This window comes from Vulpes lagopus, chromosome 2, assembly GCF_018345385.1.
Source record: "Vulpes lagopus strain Blue_001 chromosome 2, ASM1834538v1, whole genome shotgun sequence".
Taxonomy (NCBI): domain Eukaryota; kingdom Metazoa; phylum Chordata; class Mammalia; order Carnivora; family Canidae; genus Vulpes; species Vulpes lagopus.
In genome coordinates this window covers 98,676,959-98,694,863 of record NC_054825.1, presented here as the reverse complement: position 1 = coordinate 98,694,863, position 17,905 = coordinate 98,676,959, and positions in this window count along the sequence as shown.

Genomic DNA, 17,905 nt, shown 5'->3' with positions numbered 1-17,905 from the left:
AGAGAACGAGAGAAAACACGAGCAGAGTAAAGGGCAGAGGGAGAAGCGGTCGCCCCGCTGAACAGGGAGCCTGACGTGGGGCTCAATCCCAGGACCCTGGGATCGTGACCTGAGCCGAAGGCAGACGCTCAACTGACCCTGACTGAGCCACCCAGGCACCTTATCCTCTCGCTTTCAATCTACAGGTGTTTTTAGGTCTAAAATGGGTCTCTTGGGGGTGCCCCGGTGGTGCAGTTGGTTAAGTGAAGCGGCACATGCTGTGATCTCAGGGGCAGGAGATTGAGCTTCTCATTAGTCTTTGTGCTCAGCAGAGTCTGCTTGTGTTTCTCTCTCCCTCCTCTTTCCCCTCCCAGCTCTCTCTCTCAAATAAATAAATAAATCTTTTAAAAAAATCAAAAGAGTCTCTTTTAGGCTGCACATAGATAGGTCTTGGTTTTTTATTTTTTTTATTTTTTTAATTTATTTTTATTTATTTATTTATTTATTTATTTTGGTCTTGGTTTTTTAAAACCATTTTGTTACCCTATGTCTTTTGATTAGAGCATTTAGTCATTTACATTCAAAGTAACTATTGATAGATATGTATTTATTGCCATGTTATTGTTTTCTGGTTGTTTCTGAAGATTTTTTTCTGATCCTTTCTGGTCTTTCTTTCATGTGTTGCTGATTTTCTTCAGTGTTATATTTGGATTCCTTTCTCTTTATTCTTTGCATATTTATTAGTGATTTTTGATATATGGTTACCATTAGTTTTGTATATAACCTATTCTGCATATAGCAGTCTGTATTAAGTCGATGGTCATTTGAGTTTGAACCCATTCTTTTCTCCTCTTCTCCCCACCTTTTAGTCATATGTTATTATATTTCATACTCTTTTTTGATGAGTTCCCTGTGAGTTTTTACAGAAATAGAACTACTTTATGATCTAGCAATCTTACTACTAGATATTTACCCAAAGAATACAAGAACACTAATTCAAGAGGATCCACGCACCCCTATGTTTATAGCAGCATTATTTACAACAGTCAAAATATGGAAGCAGCCCAAGTGTCACTGATTAATGAACAGATAAAAATATGGTGTGTATATATATATATAAAACAATGGAATATTACTAAGCCATAAAAAGAATGAAATCTTGCCATTTGCAAAGACATGGATGGAGCTAGAGGGTAAAATACTAAGTGAAATTAGAGAAATACGAATACTATATGATTTCACTCACATGTGGAATTTAAAGAGCAAAGCAAATAAACAAAGGAAAAAAATTAATATATATATATATAGAGAAATCAAGAAACAGACTCTTAATTTTAGAGAACAAACTAATGGTTACTAGAGGGGAGGGGGTGGAGGGATGGGTTAGGTGGGTGATGGGGATTAAGGAGAGCACTTGTGATGAGCACCGGGTGATGTATGGAAGGGTTGAATCACTATAATATACACTTGAAATTAATATAACACTGTATGTTAACTAACTGGAATTAAAATTAAGCCTTAAAAAAGTGTAAGAGTCACACTTACAAACTAAATTGAATTCATTCCTTAAGGCCCATCTCATTCTTCATTTCCTAAGTCAAATCTTTCACCATTTCCTCCAGCACATAGATTTTCTTTTCTCTGATTTCTTAAAGCATTTTAAGTTTGTGAGTTGAATAGTCTGGTTAATATAGCTCTTTTCTTTTCTTCACCCCCAGACTCCCTGAGACCCTGGCCTCCATCCTCCCCCCTGCCCGCCCCCTGCAGCCCACCTGCCATACTGTATCACAACAGGCCAACTAAAATCTCCAAGTGCTTTTTCTGCTCTCTCTCTGGTTTGTCTTGTTGGGTTCTTCCAGCCATCCTGGGAAAGGTTAAGTGACTCACTAAAAGACATACAGTAGGATCTAGAGGGAAAGAGGGGCTATAAAACTGTGCCCTTTTAGTAGTTAAGATTAAATTTGCCTGTAATGACAAAACCCCAAAATAACAATGGCTTAAATTAAATAGACATTTATTTCTCTTTCACATAGAAGAATGGAGGTTGGCAGTCCAGAGCAGAGGCTGTGCCACACAGTGTCACATCTCTGGGCTTCCTCAATCTTGTAGCTCTGGCCTGAGTGACTTCCACTCTCAGTCCTTCCTCATGATTCCAGATGGCTGCAGAAGCGCCAACAGGGAGGAAGGTGGAAGGGATGAAGTATGGTATGAATTCTGTATTGTGTTTGTTTTTTCTTTTCCATTGTGAATCCTCCCCAGAAGCTGCACTTGTCATTTCTACTTTCATCCCATTGGACAGAGTTTAGTCACACTGAGCTGCAAGAGATTCTGGGAAATGTAGTCTAGAGTCCAGGTGGCTGTAGTCCCAGCTAGGAGGGGCAGGGGGAGTTGTCTTACTAAGGATGGGGAAATGGACAAGGGGGTTGCCGAGAGTCTGTGTCCTCTGAGTCTTTTCTGCTCTCTGGTTGCTCAGCCCAACACCATTCTTAGGTTGTTGTTTATTGTTTCACATTTGGGTTCTCTTTCCTCAGGTAGTCTGTGAAGTGCTGATGGGCAAAAGTTGTACTCACGTCTGCTTTCTCAGCTCCTTGGATTGTGCTTTTTACATTCTATCTTCATGATCATAAGTCTATATTTGGTTAGGAGAGGTGGATTTGTAACAGGAACCCAAAAACTAGGTGTTATACCCTTAATTAGTCCCCCAAAGACACCACCCAGCATGAAGCCAGGCCCAGAGTCTTGCTCAGGCTTTGAATTTTCGATAGTTCAGTTCTAGAATCCTGGCTTTTCTTCCTTTGAACTGATGGTTATGAGAAAGCTAGTAAAACTCTTTGTGTCTTATTTTGCTTATTTATTAAAATAGGGAAAATACCTTCCTTTCAGTGTTGTAAGAATTCCAAAGACAATTTGTGTAAATGCCCAGCACATTATGGGACTCACTTATTCTCTTCTTTAATCTACAGTAAATGCTAATGGATTGGGGGTTGGTCTGTAGCTGGAGGCCATCCAGCTTTGCATGCGTCTAACTCAGCAGATCTGGATTATTCTAGGCCAGGAGAAATGATTATTCTAGGCCAGGCGAAATGTATCATCTCTTTCTCTGACTTCTGCATTTAAGACTTAATCTTTCTCCTTCAAGGGCAAAACAAAAGATGATCCAAAACATAACCACAATGTTAACGTAAGAAGTATCTAGGTGTGTACACGTGACTGAATAAGTAGCGTCTATTGGAAGATTTCTTCTGTCATGACTTGCAAACAGCATCTGTAACTTAATTTTGCAGAAAAGTTGCAGACACAGTCCTTCGCCTTTGCATCCTCCTCTACTGGATCATCAACACACCATGTCCCTGGCAAACTTCAGCAAATTATTTAGAAGTCTATTGAAGCTTGAATACAGGATGCTCTTGGTCCTCAAATGTCAGAATTAAAATGGGATTAACCCTTGGTCAGAAAATTTTCTCCTTCTTCTAAACATTTCTCTGAATGAGCCAACAGATTAATCTTTCACTGAATGCATATGAAGGTTTCTGATGTTTGCCCCTGCAAGAGTCTAACACACAGAGATTATAAATGATCCCCCCCTGCCCCCTAGTCAAGCATCTCTTTTCTGTATTTTGGAGCAGGGCTATATCCATCAAACACGAGCCTGTCCTCACCAGCTTGTCTCATTTCAAAAGAGATCCAAAAATCTCTCATGTTTAGAAGAAAAAGGGAACTACTCACAAGGAGGATATTCCAACTTAGACTCAGCCAGGGGCAAGATCACTTATACAGATAAATGCTGCACCTTTGCCTGTAATACTTCGTCATTCCTTCCAGCAATGCATTTCTCTTCTTTCCTTTAAACATCTTAAGACTCGCCTAATTTAGCATGAGGCACTTTGAAAGCTCTTCCCTATATCATCCCTCTTAATTCCCCCCATGAACTCTTTCATATGCAGAACCATCAACATTTGTGACCCAAGAGGGCTGGGCACCTGTAGGCTGCTCTCATCCTCTGTTCTCTGTGACTACAGGCACAATGTAGCTCCCCTTCCTGCCTGCATATCCTCCTAAGCAAAGCGAAAAGTCTTTCTTAGGAGGAGAGTCTAGTGTTGGAGGAGACACATCTAATCCTTTATTTATTTATTTTTTAAATTAATCTGCTGTGGCACCTTTGACTTTTGTGATTACACTTCTCCCATCCCACGTGACTCAAGTGTGATTGCCAGTTACAAAGCGCAAGATGTGATTTGCGCTGGCCAACGTTCCCTGTTCCTTAAAACAGATTCAAGTTGAAATGCTAGCATGGCCAGGCTAAATCATTTTAAAGGACTAAGATAGATGCAGGAGGAGGGACAATCTTTCTCTTCCTTTCTGGGACTGCAGCCTGGAGGGACCATGCCAGTGGCCATCTCTCCCACTGTGCAGAAAGAGCCTGCCTGAGAATGGAACAGTAGAGAAGAAAATAGACTGACAGAGAGCCCAGTGACCAACAGGTGGCTCATTCAAGCCTGGACTTTTCATAAATGGGAAATGATAGACTTCTTTCATGCTTAATTCATATGAAGTTGCTGATACTTACAACAGGAGGAGTCTATTATATAGGACCTATAAATAATCTTTATTTTTCCTTCTCCCTATGTTAAGCATATCTCTTCTATATTTTAAGCTAAGTCTCTATCCATCAAATATGAACTTGTACTATTTGAGGCATACACATATTAAATATTCATAGGCAGTAGGATATATCTCCCTTCACTTCAATGCAGACCAGGACTGCCTATTTGTTTAAAGGCTTATTTGAAAGGTTTAAAGTTTTTCTAATGCATGTGTATTACCATTTCAATTTTGTGAAGTCATGGATGGTAACATGCATATTTTTACGTTTTTTGGCAAGCCTGAAACTGCCAAAGCATATGGCAGGAACAAAATCCCTTAGCCAAAGCCCTGGGGGCCATTTGTGTTTCAGAATTCATAATATTTAGAAAGGTGACACAGAGTATAAAAATCTCCATTGAAGCCTCAAGGAATTTCCCATTGCACAGTACTGATCTCTTTGAATATCATATAAATATTAACACTAATTAAGACTGTAGGTCTTGTAGGTAACAAAGTTTGTTACCAGATGAGCTTTATATATTCTTGTGTTTGGGGCTTTCTGGTTTTAAAATTGTGGGTCAGTGTTGTGATTCTGTGCTCTGCCTTCATCATCCTTCTCAGAGCAGAGACTAAATTCTGGCCAGGGTGATACCAAGAAACCTCTCCTGAGGATCATTTTATATTTTACCTAAAATTCAATGGCAGTATAAATAGATAGTAGATGTTTGAAATAAAGATATTATGCACACAGACACACACACGAACATACATATGTGCAAAAACATAATGGAAGATATAAACCACATTGTTAGTTTTAACAATATTTTCTGCAGCTAGAGGGGTTATGGATGGGTTTTGTTGTTATTTTCTCTGTTTTTGAAGTTTCTGCTTCAAACATTTCATTTTCTTGGGGTCCCAAGCTGGCTCAGTCTGTGGGACATGGGACTCTTCATCTCAGGGTTGTGAGTTTGAGCCCCACATTGGGTGTAGAGATTACTTAAAAAATAAAATCTTTTAAAAAAAGAAAAGAAAAGAAAAGGCTTCTCTTGGATTTTTCTGGGTAATTCAAGATACCATCTTTAACTCACCATCTTCTTTGTCCTTTCCTTTCTAATATTTATGCATCTTTGTTTCCCTGGTCTGATTTCATTTGCTGGGCTTACAAAAGAGTATTGAGTAGTAATATGATAGGAATCATTCTTGTCTTATTCCTGACTTCAAGAGGAAAGAACACATTTATAGAATTAAAAATTATGTGTCTATTAGTTTTTAAGCTTTCACAATTTTTTATTTATACCATAGAGGAATTTAAATGGGATAGATAAAGGATCTCTCCAAGTAAAAAGAATTCAAACAAGGATATAATACAAACTACTTTATCATTTTAATCTTCCCCACTGATTTTCCAGAGGACAGGCAACTGAAACTGAGCATAGGAAGTCAATAATCATCCAAAGACTGATTTTAGTTTTATTTAATTATACTTGGAAGAATTAGTTTAACAAAATAAGTTCAAGAAAATATAATCTGAAAGCTAAAATGAAAATATTTATTGAAGTGGAATGGGGGGGAAAAAGGTAAGTTGACAAACATAACTGCAATAAAGTACTCCAGAAGGATATTGGGACACTAAAAAATGAAACAAACAAAAACCCCATTTTCAAAAAAGTTCTAGATCGGGTCAAGCAAGAGTAAACAAATGAAACAACAATAAAAAAAACCTAAAACCTCACAGAATTCCAGGAAAAATATGTCCTGTGTTAATGATTAAGGAACAGGATATATCAACACTGTGTTAGGAAAGTAAGATAAATTTAGGGACTCCTGGGTGGCTCAGTGATTGAGCGTCTGCCTTTGGGTCAGGGCGTGACCCTGGGGTCCTGGGATTGAGTCCTGCATCAGGCTCCCTGCAGGGATCCTGCTTCTCCCTCTGCCTATGTCTCTGCCTCTCTGTGTCTCTCATGAATAAATACAATCTTTTAAAAAAAAAAGAGGAAAGTACGATAAATTTAAATCAGTTCAAAGTTTATAAGAACAGAGCGAAAAGAAAGAACAAGAGAAAGAAAAATGCACTTCACTGCCCCTCAAAAAATGAACTGTGCCACATGCACCACACTTGCCCTTGCATGGTGGGGAAAAAGCTCTGGTACAGTGATGTCTTGTGTCTCTGATACAAGTCCCAAGTCCTGTGCTTCCCTCACCCCCTCTCCTGCCCCTGGGATTTATCCTGGGGTCCTCATAGCCTCTTGCAATCCAGAAGGGAGTCAGAATTATTATTATTATTAAAAAGATTTTATTTATTTATTCATGAAACACACAGAGGAGAGAGAGGCAGAGGAAGAAGCAGGCTCCATGCAGGGAGCCCAACGTGGGATTTGATCCCAGGGCTCCAGGATCATGCCTTGGGCCAAAGGCAGGCACTAAACCACTGAGCCACTCAGGGATACTCAAGGGAGTCAGAATTATTAACAAAGAACTTACTCTGCCTGACCTCCTTCCTTGGGCCACTAAATTGTCATTTATTCCAAGATGAACTAAGAGCTAAGAACTAAGTTCTGTAGAATCATGCAGATCATAACATTTTAAAAAGAAGGCAAAACTCTATTTTGAGGGAAATTTTGCTGAAATAATGCTGAGACCAGCTATTTTTGGATCACAAGATACTTCTATATCTTAAAGGAGAAAGTAGAGCAATTTACAGAAAATTTTTGCTGTTAAAAAGTTGTTGCGGGGATGCCTGGGTGGCTCAGTAGTTTAGCACCTGCCTTCGGCCCAGGACATGGTTCTGGAGTCCCGGGATCAAGTCCCACATCAGGCTCCCTGCATGGAGCCTGCTTCTCCCTCTGCCTGTGTCTCTGCCTCTCTCTCTCTCTGTGTCTCTCATGAATAAATAAATAAAATCTTTAAAAAAAATTGTTCCAATCCTATTGTCTTAGTTGCTTTCTGCAAATGATTTTCCTAGCTCCACCTATTATCATGCTATCATGATAACTTCTAGTGGTTAAAGTGTTGAATTTTAGCACATCTGAAATATCCAAATGGCCATGGTATTGTCCTTCCTATCAGAGGACTTATTTTGCCTGGAAATTTCAGGTTTTAGGTCTTTCCAGAAGCAGCACAATTTAGGAGAGAAAGCTCTATTCCAAGTCCAAGAGATCCGAAGAATGAGCTGGAATTCCCCTACAAGCAAATGAGTTAAGCATTTACACCCACTCCTAGGCAGTATATCAGTGTCTCACTGTCACTGTGGTCACGGGGAGAGGAAGAGATATGGTCAACCTCCCCATCTTCTCCCCTGTCCACTAGACCCTGTGAATGGATTCCCTTCTGCAGGAGCAGGAGCTAGAGGCTGGAGACTGAGGGCTAGAGGCTCATCTAGGTGCTGAGCCTGGCTGAGAGCAAAAGCAATGGACAATTCCAGTTTGGGGATTGCCTTGGAAGCCGGAGCATACAAATCTCCATGGAGGGAAGAAGGAAGGAAGGCAGCCCCCTTCTGAAGAAAATCTGTCTATGGATGGCTATGAGTAGTAAGCAAACATAATAAGTGAAAGCACTTCCAGATATGTGCCTAAAAAGAATAGAAAGCAGGGACTTGGATATTTGTACACCGATGTCATAGCGGCACTCTTCATGGGAGCCCAAAGGTGGAAACAACCCAAATGTCCATCAGCAGATGAATGGATAAACAAATGATAGTAGATATATGCGACCGAATGTTACCCAGCCATGAAAAAGAAGGAAATTTGGATCCAGGCTATTTTGTGGATGAACCTTGAAAATGCGTTATGTAAAATAAGCCAAACGTAAAAGAACAAAGCAAGATTGCACTTACTCTGAAGTACCTAGAAGAGGCATGTTCACAGTAGAGATTACTAGGGACTGGAAAGAGGAGGAAATGGGAGTTACTGTTTATGGGGCCAGAGCTTCTGTTTGGGATGATGACAAAGTTCTGGAGATGAATAGAGGTGACAGTTGCACAACAATGTACTAAAAAGTACTAAAAGCCACTGCATTGTGTACCTAAGAGTAGTTAAAATGGTAAATTCTATGCTATGTGTGTTTTATCATAATCAAAGTGAAAACAAAATAAAGGTATAAATACTCAAAACCTAAAAAAACACCGAAAAGCCCCCCAAAACACCAAAGAAGGAGAATAGTACCACATAGTTCCTATGTCTGCCCTTCACAGGGTACTGCCCATTGAAGGCTAGTGTCTCCCTCTTCTCTCTTGCTTCTTCTCCGTCCATCTTCCCAACGCCCTACATCCACCATACGGAGCTCTCAGTGTAGTGTTTCATACTCTGGGGCACTCTGTATATTCAATTTAACCTTATCTCAGAGGAGGCTGTTCTTAAACATCCTCAAAAAGGGTTGCAAAGTAGTGGCAGGACTTCATTCTAGTAGCTTCCTTTCTGTCTCTGGCATCATCAATGGCTCCATCTCTACTAGGTCATTCCCATAAATAGACCCATGAGTAGCCCATCATCAACAACAAAGGGCCAACCAAACAAAAACCCCTGAGCCTGTATTCCTCTCTGGCAACTGCCCCTATCTTTGTTCTCACCCACAGCAAAAGTTCTTCAAAATTGCCTGTCCTGTTTAACCTCAGCCCTGTCCTCAACTGCTACCACCTGGCCTCCTCCTCTACCACTCAACCAAAATGACTAGTGTCAAGATTACCAGTGATCTCCATTTGCCCAGACCAGGGGAAGATCCTCACCTTCCTGGCCTCACTGTAGGATTTAGTGGTAGATCACTTCTTCTTGAAATACTATCTTTTCTTTCTTTCTTTCTTTCTTTCTTTCTTTCTTTCTTTCTTTCTTTCTTTCTTTCTTTCTTTCTTTCTTTCTTTCTTCTTTTTTCTTTCTTTTCGTTGTTTTGTTTTTTGTTTTTGTTTTTGGCAACACTGCCTCCTGGTTGTACTCCTATTACATGGACTATTCCACTTTGCTTTCTTTTGCCGGCTCTCTGTCCTGTACTCTACTTTTCTCTCTCTGTTTTTGTCCTTGTGATCTCACCGTATGTCATGGATATAAATGCCATTTGTATGCTGATAACTTCCAAATTTATATCTCTAGTTCTGACCTATTTTCTGAACACCAGACTCATCAATTCAATAGCCTTCTGGACTTCTCCAAGACTGTTTGGCAGGCACCTCAAATTTAAGAGTTCTAAAATGGAATTTTTAAAAAAGATATTATTTATTTATTCACGAGAGACAGAGAGAGAGTGAGAAAGAGAGAGAGAGAGAGAGAGGCAGAGACACAGGCAGAGGGAGAAGCAGGCTCCATGCAGGGAACCCGACATGGGATTTGATCCCGGGACTCCAGGATCACGCCCTCGGCCAAAGGCAGGTGCCAAACCGCTGAGCCACCCAGGGATCCCCTCTAAGATGGGATTCAAAAAAAGATTTATTTATTTATTTGAGAAAGAGGGAGAGCACACGAGCAAGGGGAGGGGCAGAGGGAGAGAGAATATCAAGCAGACTCCCTGCTTAGTGAGGAGTCTGACACCAGGCTTGATCCCATGACCCAAGATCATGACCTGAGCTGAAACCAACGGTCAGATGCTCAAACAGCTGAGCCACACAGGCGCCCTTCAAATGCATTTTTTTCTTAAAGTTTTAAATTTTTTTTCATGAGAGATACAGAGAGGCATAGACATAGGAAGAGGGAGAAGCAGGCTCCCTGAGGTGAGCTTGATACGGGACTTGTTCCCAGGACTCCAGGATCACGCCCTGAGCCAAAGGCAGATACTCATCCACTGAGCCACCCAGGCATCCCCCAAATGGATTTTCTTTATCCATCCTAACTTTCCTGCTCACAAACACACTCTTCCTTTATCTTCCCCATCTTAGTTAAGGTAGCCACCACCCACTCAGGTGCCCAAACCCAAATCCTGCAGATCTGAAATCTGCTTAAAACCCTCGGTGGCTTCTTATTGCCATCAGAATAAACAACTCACCCTAGACAGAGTCCATCAGGTAGGTGTGAAGTGGCCCCCGCCCACCTGTGATGTTGTTCAGTACACTTTCACTTTCTCTCAGTGCACTACCTGCTGGGTCTCTCTGTTCCTAGGCCACATGGAGCTCTCTCCTGCATTCCTACCAGCTGTTTCCACCACCCAGAAATCCCCTTCCCCAGATATCTGCAGTGGATTCTTTCTTGTCATTTAAGTCACTGCTCAAATGATGTCTCTTTAGAGAAGACTTGTATTACCTTCCAGCCTAACCTCCTCCTACTTTCCCCATATATCACCTTTTTCATTTCCTTAGAATTCATCATGATCTGCAACAATTTTGTGTATTATCTGTACTGGTTTTCAAATTTTATTTTCTCCAATCGGAATAAAAGTTTCATGTGACCAAGGATGTTATCTGTCTTGTTTACTGCTATAGCCCTGGCAACTAAAACATGCCTGGAGATTGGTGGGTGCTTAGGAAAAATCTGTAAACGAATGAATGAATGAGGGGTACCTGGGTGGCTCAGTGGTTGAGTGTCTCCCTTTGGCTCAGGGCGTGGAGTCCTGGGACTAAGTCCCACATCGGGCTCCCCACAGGGAGCCTGCTTCTCCCTCTGCCTGTGTCTCTACCTCTTTCTCTGTGTCTCTCATGAACAAATAAATAAAATGTTAAAAAAAAAAAAAAAATCCAAACAAATGAATGAGTAATTCTCCACTTTAAGAGATGCATGGCTCATTGTCCTAGGCTTTCTGCAACCTGGCACCGTGCTGCCCCTCAGGTCGGTGCTAGAGTCTGCAGCCTAGGTAAGCAGAGTGGTTCAGGATCCCAGAGGGGGCACAATAGATTGAATGTACATGAATATTCATGCAACAGTTTTGAAGCTGATGTGTGTTTTTCCTTGGTGAGGTAGAGTAGGAGGGCTGGGGGCCTGCCGAGCCTCTGTGTCTAGAATACTCCCTGTGATGAAACTCACAAAGAAGGTTTTCCTATAGAATTATGGCTCAAAATCCCCATCTTTAGATACTCTTCCTGCTGGCTGGCATCTCAGAACTTGAAATCATTTTGTCTGGGTGCAGTTCATCAACCTGTTTAGGAAGCTGGTGAGATTAACCACTACAGGACTGGTTTGGAGATGTTTCTTTTTCAAGGGAACTTTAAAACACTAATATTTGTTTGGTAAAATCGGGAGGGAGTGATAGAGAGAATGAGCAATAAATACCAGAATCCAAAATACCAGGGCCTGGAAAAGACTGATGATGTCTGCCCGAGTCCTGCCAAACAGTAAAGAGGAAATAAATCCCCATTAGGTTAAATAGGGTAATTTGCGGTAGTTGGTGAGTTGGCAGCGTCATGAAGCTCCTGCTTGGACAATGATGAGTTTCCTAGATTGGGATTCTCTGAGGACATGCTAGTGAACTCTAGTCTCTGGTCTCGTGGACCTAGACATTCACAACAGATGGTTCTGGAGTTATTGAACACTGACGAGGTGCAGGCACTGGGGTAAACACCTGTGCATCTCATCTCATCTGATCCTCACCAAGATCACCAGTCCTATGAGACAATGATATTTTTCAACTTTCATTTCCCAACCCTAGAATCAAGAACTGGATATGTGAAAACTTCTTGGTAGAAAAATATTTCTTTCTTTCTTTCTTTCTTTCTTTCTTTCTTTCTTTCTTTCTTTCTTTCTTTTAAGATTTATTTATTCGGGGGAGAGAGGAGCAGAGGGAGAGAGAGAGAGAAAACCTCAAGCAGACTCTGCACTGAGTGTGGAGCCTGATGTGGGGCTCAATCTCATGATCTTGAGATCATGACCTGAGCTGAAACCAAGAGTCAGATGCCAACTGACTGAGCCGCCCAGGCACCCTGGGAGGGGAAAATTTTTTTAAGACTTTATTTATTTATTCATGAGAGACACAGAAAGAGAGATAGAGTCATAGGCAGAGGTAGAAGCAGGTTCCTTGCAGGGAGCCTAATGCGGAACTCGATCCCAGGACCCTGGGATCATGACTTGAGCCAAAGGCAAATGCTCAACCACTGAGCCATCCAGGCGTCCCTAGAGGAATATTTCTTGAATATATGCCACCTATCAGCCTCTTTGTTTTGACTGAGGCTGTAAACATGAATGGAATACAGTTCTTGATTCCAGGGTTTAATACTTGAGAAGGGGAAACAGATGTGTAAGTGCATGATTTTCTTACTTAGAGTTTCTTTTCTTTTCTTTTCTTTTTTTTTTAAAGATTTTATTTATTTATTCATGAGAGACACACACACACACAGAGGAAGAGACATAGGCAGAGGGCGAAGCAGGCTTCATGCAGGAAACCTGATGCGGGACTTGATCCAAACACTCCAGGATCATGTCCTAAGCTGAAGGTAGACTCTCAACCACTGAGCCACCCAGGTGCCCCTTACATTGAGTTCCTAAAAAAATCAATAGAAAAGACTGACTTCTCAGTGAAAAGGTGGCAAAGGATATTAAGAGACAAGCCACACACACACACACACACACACACACACACACACAGAGTGCAGGTAATCCTTAACCATGAAACTTTGTTTTACCTAATTCATAATACAAGATATACAAAGTATAATTTTATTTTAAAAATTGCATTGCTTACTCATTTGACTAGCAAAGGTAAAAAATCTGGTAACTATTGTGTTGGTAAGGGATTGGGAAAAAGACACTATCACATGTATTACTGGTGAGAATATGCATGAGTACAACATTTCTGGAAAGCCATTTGATGGTATTCATCAAAATTTAGAATCAAAGGGACAAAAAAGAGCCAATGGAAAGCGCTCTCAAAGCTTGAACAATCTGAGCCACAAAGTAAATAAAATAGTGTTGATTCTACCCTAAAGTATAAAATAACTATCAATGAATCTATACTGATGTAGCATAATGCCTGACATCTTAAGTGTGGGCTGCATATAATGCCTTCCTTCCAGAGAGTACTGTATGGAAAGGGGATGAGGAGTAACTCAGAGTGGAGAAACCTGATACATGGCATCACAGCTAGGTGACCATGGTCAACATCAACAGTGCTGAGTTAGGTTGACAGTATATCCATTTGGCATGATGTGATAAAATGACACTTTACTTCTTCCTCCCCACAAAACCCATAAGCCTGGTATAACCATGAGAAAAACATACATATCTCAATAAAGGGGCTTTCTATAAAAGACCTGAGTAATACTCCTCCGAAAATTTCTAACAAGCAAAGAATGGAAATTGCTGACTAGCGACTAGTAGCAGGATCCGTGGGTAATGATGCCCGGCTGAGGTGGGCAACTCTACATTTCCAGTGACAACGATCTGTGTGCTTCTCTTTTTCCTCGAAGCAGCCTATAGTAGGAGTAGGGGTGACAGGGTGAATCGATCCTGGATTTGGACAGTGAGTAGGATAGGTGGACAAAGGGGTCTGGGAGTTGAGGGCAGAGAGCAATCAAGGGAAGTGGTAGCGGGGAGGGGAAGGCAAGAAACCCAGGGGGAGCTCGGTGCTGTGAGCAAGGGAGGGGCCAAAATGTTGGCTCTGGATCTGGTGGAAGGTGGTTGGTATGAAATTCCAGTTCTGGTCAAAGTGTGGGCTTTCCAAGGCTGAGATTTGAGGGCCACACCTTAATAAATTTGGTACATCAAGTAGCTCTTACCATTAAGGTAAATGCAAAAGCAGAAGTAAAGAGATGGGAAATAAGGGTAATTGAGAAATGTTTGATAATCCTGTTTGGTTACATTGGAGAACCTATGGATAGATTTTTGTGCATATATTGGAAAAGATAAATTGGGGCCAGACTGTGCCAAGTTTCTGGATTGGAGTAGAAGTGTCTGCACACAGTGCAAATGATGTCCTCTTGTTCAACCCCAACTTCTGTTGATGGAGGATAGTCAGAAGAAAGGCAGACAGGGACAAGGGGTCCTCCATCCTAAGAGGAAACTATGCTTAAAAAGAGATAGACCCTGTTCTAGACTTTACTCAGTACCTCAGCTTTGAGTCCCATTGAGAGGACTTAAAACCTTGTAAATGATGGAAGGGAATGGCCTTGCAGCCCTAACCCAGGCCCCAGGGGCCAGCTCAACCACCAGTGGGATATTTAAACAAAGAGCTAGATCTGGTGGCCTTCCTTAGAACAGTGGTGACCAGCCTCTCTCTGGGTCCCCAAGGCTATGAAACTCCACCCAGGAAGGAGCCCTCCACCTTTTCCCATGTGAACACCTACATGATCAATAGGTGAGCTCATGGAGAAAAACCTGATTGGGTGACAGGCACAGGGAGGGTTAATCAGATTAAAACAGCCCACACCAAAAAGCCCATAAAAATCCCTAGATTTAACTGCCAGATGGGCAAGCCTCTTGGGTCCTCTCCCTCTTGTACTGTTGCTCAATACAGTTGGCTCTGCTGCCTGCTGCTCTTCACCTGGTCCACCTCTTTGTCCTTCCAAGTGGTGTGACCAAGAACCTTGGGCAGCAAAGGAAAAGAAATCCTGCAGCAGTATCAGAGGGTGGAGGTTCGGATGGAGGACACTGGGGGTCGACTGGAAGATAAAGCTGGATGGACAACTGGCCTGATTTCTGCAGCAGGTCAGTGGCATTAAGAAGAAAGCAGGAGGTGTGAGACCATTAACAACCAAATGAAATACGTGGCTCCTTTTTACCTATTGACTCCAACCAACCAACCAACAAACCAACCAACCAAAAAATGACAGTTTTGGGAGATACGGGAAATCTGAAATGGACTATGATTTAGATAATTTTAAGGAAAAACTTAATCTTTTTAAAGGAGTGGCAGTGAAACTCCAGTTATGTAGAAAATGCCTGTGTCTTTAGAGATGCTTCCTGAAGTATATAAGGGACTGGAATGACATGATGTCTGAGATTTGCCGTGAGAAAGAGCAGAATACAGGATATAGATGAAGAAATGTGGCAAATCTTGGTAATTGCTGCATCTGGGGTTTGTTGTAACACGCTCTCTCTTTCTGAGTGTGTTTGAAAATTTCCATACTAAAATTTTAAAAGCAGCTGGACAAAGATTCGGGGCAGGAGTATAGAGTCCTCCCACCTGTAATCCCAGGTGGGCAGGAGCCCAGACAGCACTGCCGTGGGCAGGTAGGCCGGGTGGCAGGGTAGGTGGCAGAGGTGGGTGGGCTGCCCTTCATTCCAAGGCAGAGCCAGGGTGGTCTGTGGTCACGACCTGGAGCTGAGAAGGGGAGCTGACCCCTGCAGGATCCATTTTCTCCTCTTTACTCAATGGCTGGGAAACCCCGAGGCTCTTTCTTTTGGCATCACACCCAGCTCCCCAGCCCACGGAGGATTCCAGCCCACAGAGGGGGGAGCTGAGCGGCAGGAAACAGAAGCCCCCCTTCTGCACTGCGTATTTGTGGCTATTTTAGCAGTCCTTGCTACTCCAGAATAGGAGTGTGATAAACAGTGATTATGGGTAAAGTTTGTGGTGTTTGCTTTTCCCAAGATCAAAACTCTATCTCCCCTCTGTGAACATAAGCCATCAAAAGTTGATCTGTATTTAATTTTCTCTGGGTGGTCCTGGGCTGACATCTTGCCCTTTTGTTTCACCCTAGGAACTAGGGACCCAATCTTCTGTTCTATCTGCTTCTGAGATAGCGCGCCTCCCCGCTGCTGGCTCGGCCTGGGATTCTGTGTTCTGAGACTTCGTCTAATGTTACAAGGAACAAGAGATCCTTACATTTCACGGTGAGCATTCCGGGCGAAAGCATGTGTCCCGGCGACATTCGTGTCCAACTGGTCTGCATTCATGAGAGCGCTGCAGAGCACAAGCCAGGCTAAAGCGGGACCCTTCGCTGCCCCCACTTCTAAAGACTCCCCTGGATTGGAGACACTGTCCTGCTGTTTGAAATGCAGCAAACCCCTCTTGGGAATGAGAGCAGAGATTTTGATGGCTGGCGAGCTGCCTGCTGTTCCCAGTGAACAGACTGTGCCTGCCCTGTAGAGGCTTCTTCCAGAGGTGGAATTGGGGGACAGGGGGCAGGGGGCAACACAAGAAGTTGGGATAACAGTTCTGGGGAACCAAGGCTCACTGAGTTCTGAAAGCACCTTCATATGTTTGAATTCTTCTGGAAGGCTACTCCTCTTTCTCCAATAAGGAGCACAGATGACTGACTATTCCAACCCCTCTGGTGGAATGTGTCTCTCTTGGCATCTGCAGGGTGGGGCTACCCCAGAAATGCAGAAATTGCACAGGGCCATGGGCTCAGTGACCCGTCACAAGTCACAGAGCATCAGGGGGTCAACGGGAGGAGGGCAGGAAGTTCAAGTATCCCTCCTCCTTGTGCATCTCACCCTGGAGCCATCTCCCTACATCCCAAGGAATGTACTTCTGCTTTTTACTTACCTTCTAGCACTTTCAGGCTCCAGGACAATAATGTTTGAAACTGAGCAGTCATTTGAAACCTCATATCATTATTCTTTTCCATGCTTTGGAAGTCTAAAGTCTGAAGTCTGTTCCTATCAAAAACCCTAAGAAGGCCGGGGGACTTGGCTGGCTCAGTTGGTAGAGAGCATGTGACTCTTGATCTCAGGGTTGCAAGTTTGAGCCCCATGTTAGGTATAGAGATTACTTAAAAACAAACAAACAAAAAATCTTAAAAGAAAAATCCTAAGAAAGCTGGATGGATCTAAATTATAAAACACAGCTAGTATGCAGAATTACTATGATGTGGGCATCTTGAATTCATTAAACCTATGGCTTTATAGGGTATATTTAAAATGTACATACTAAAGTGAATATAAACTTTATAATTTATTTTGCCCAAGAGGAAGAATAGGATAAGAGGAAATTAAAGCTGTGCCCTGGCACATTGGCTGTGGTGGAGCCTCATGAGACACCCCTGATTGATTGGGATCCCAGCAGTCTTGGACAGTGCCCCACCTAGGGACAGCCTTTCTTCGAGGGTGTGCTCATTTCTCCCCAGGCTGACAATTGCATTTTAAAAGGTTCCCACTCCTTGTCAGTTGAGAATCTGTTAACATGAAACCACCTGATGGCTTAGAGCAAAATTGTTTACATTTTTTAGGTCTAGGGATGAAATTATACATCAAAAGGTCTGGGACTGCTGCTCACCTGTGGGTGGGCATTTATCACTCTTGCCTGAGCCCTCCTGCAGATGGGTTCAGAGATAAGCTCATTCAGACATGACCATGAAATTCAAGGCTGAGAAAGTGGGCTTGAAAAGCTTCTCTTAAGCTACCTTGCATTTCAGGTGAGCCAGGATTCTGTGAACTTACTGCAGAAGCTCTGCTGACAGGCAGGGTGACCCCAGGTCTCCCTGGCATACTGCCACCCTTTTAGGTCCTCAAAGTCACTTGTGGTCCCTAAAAAAGTCTGGATAAAAATAACTTGT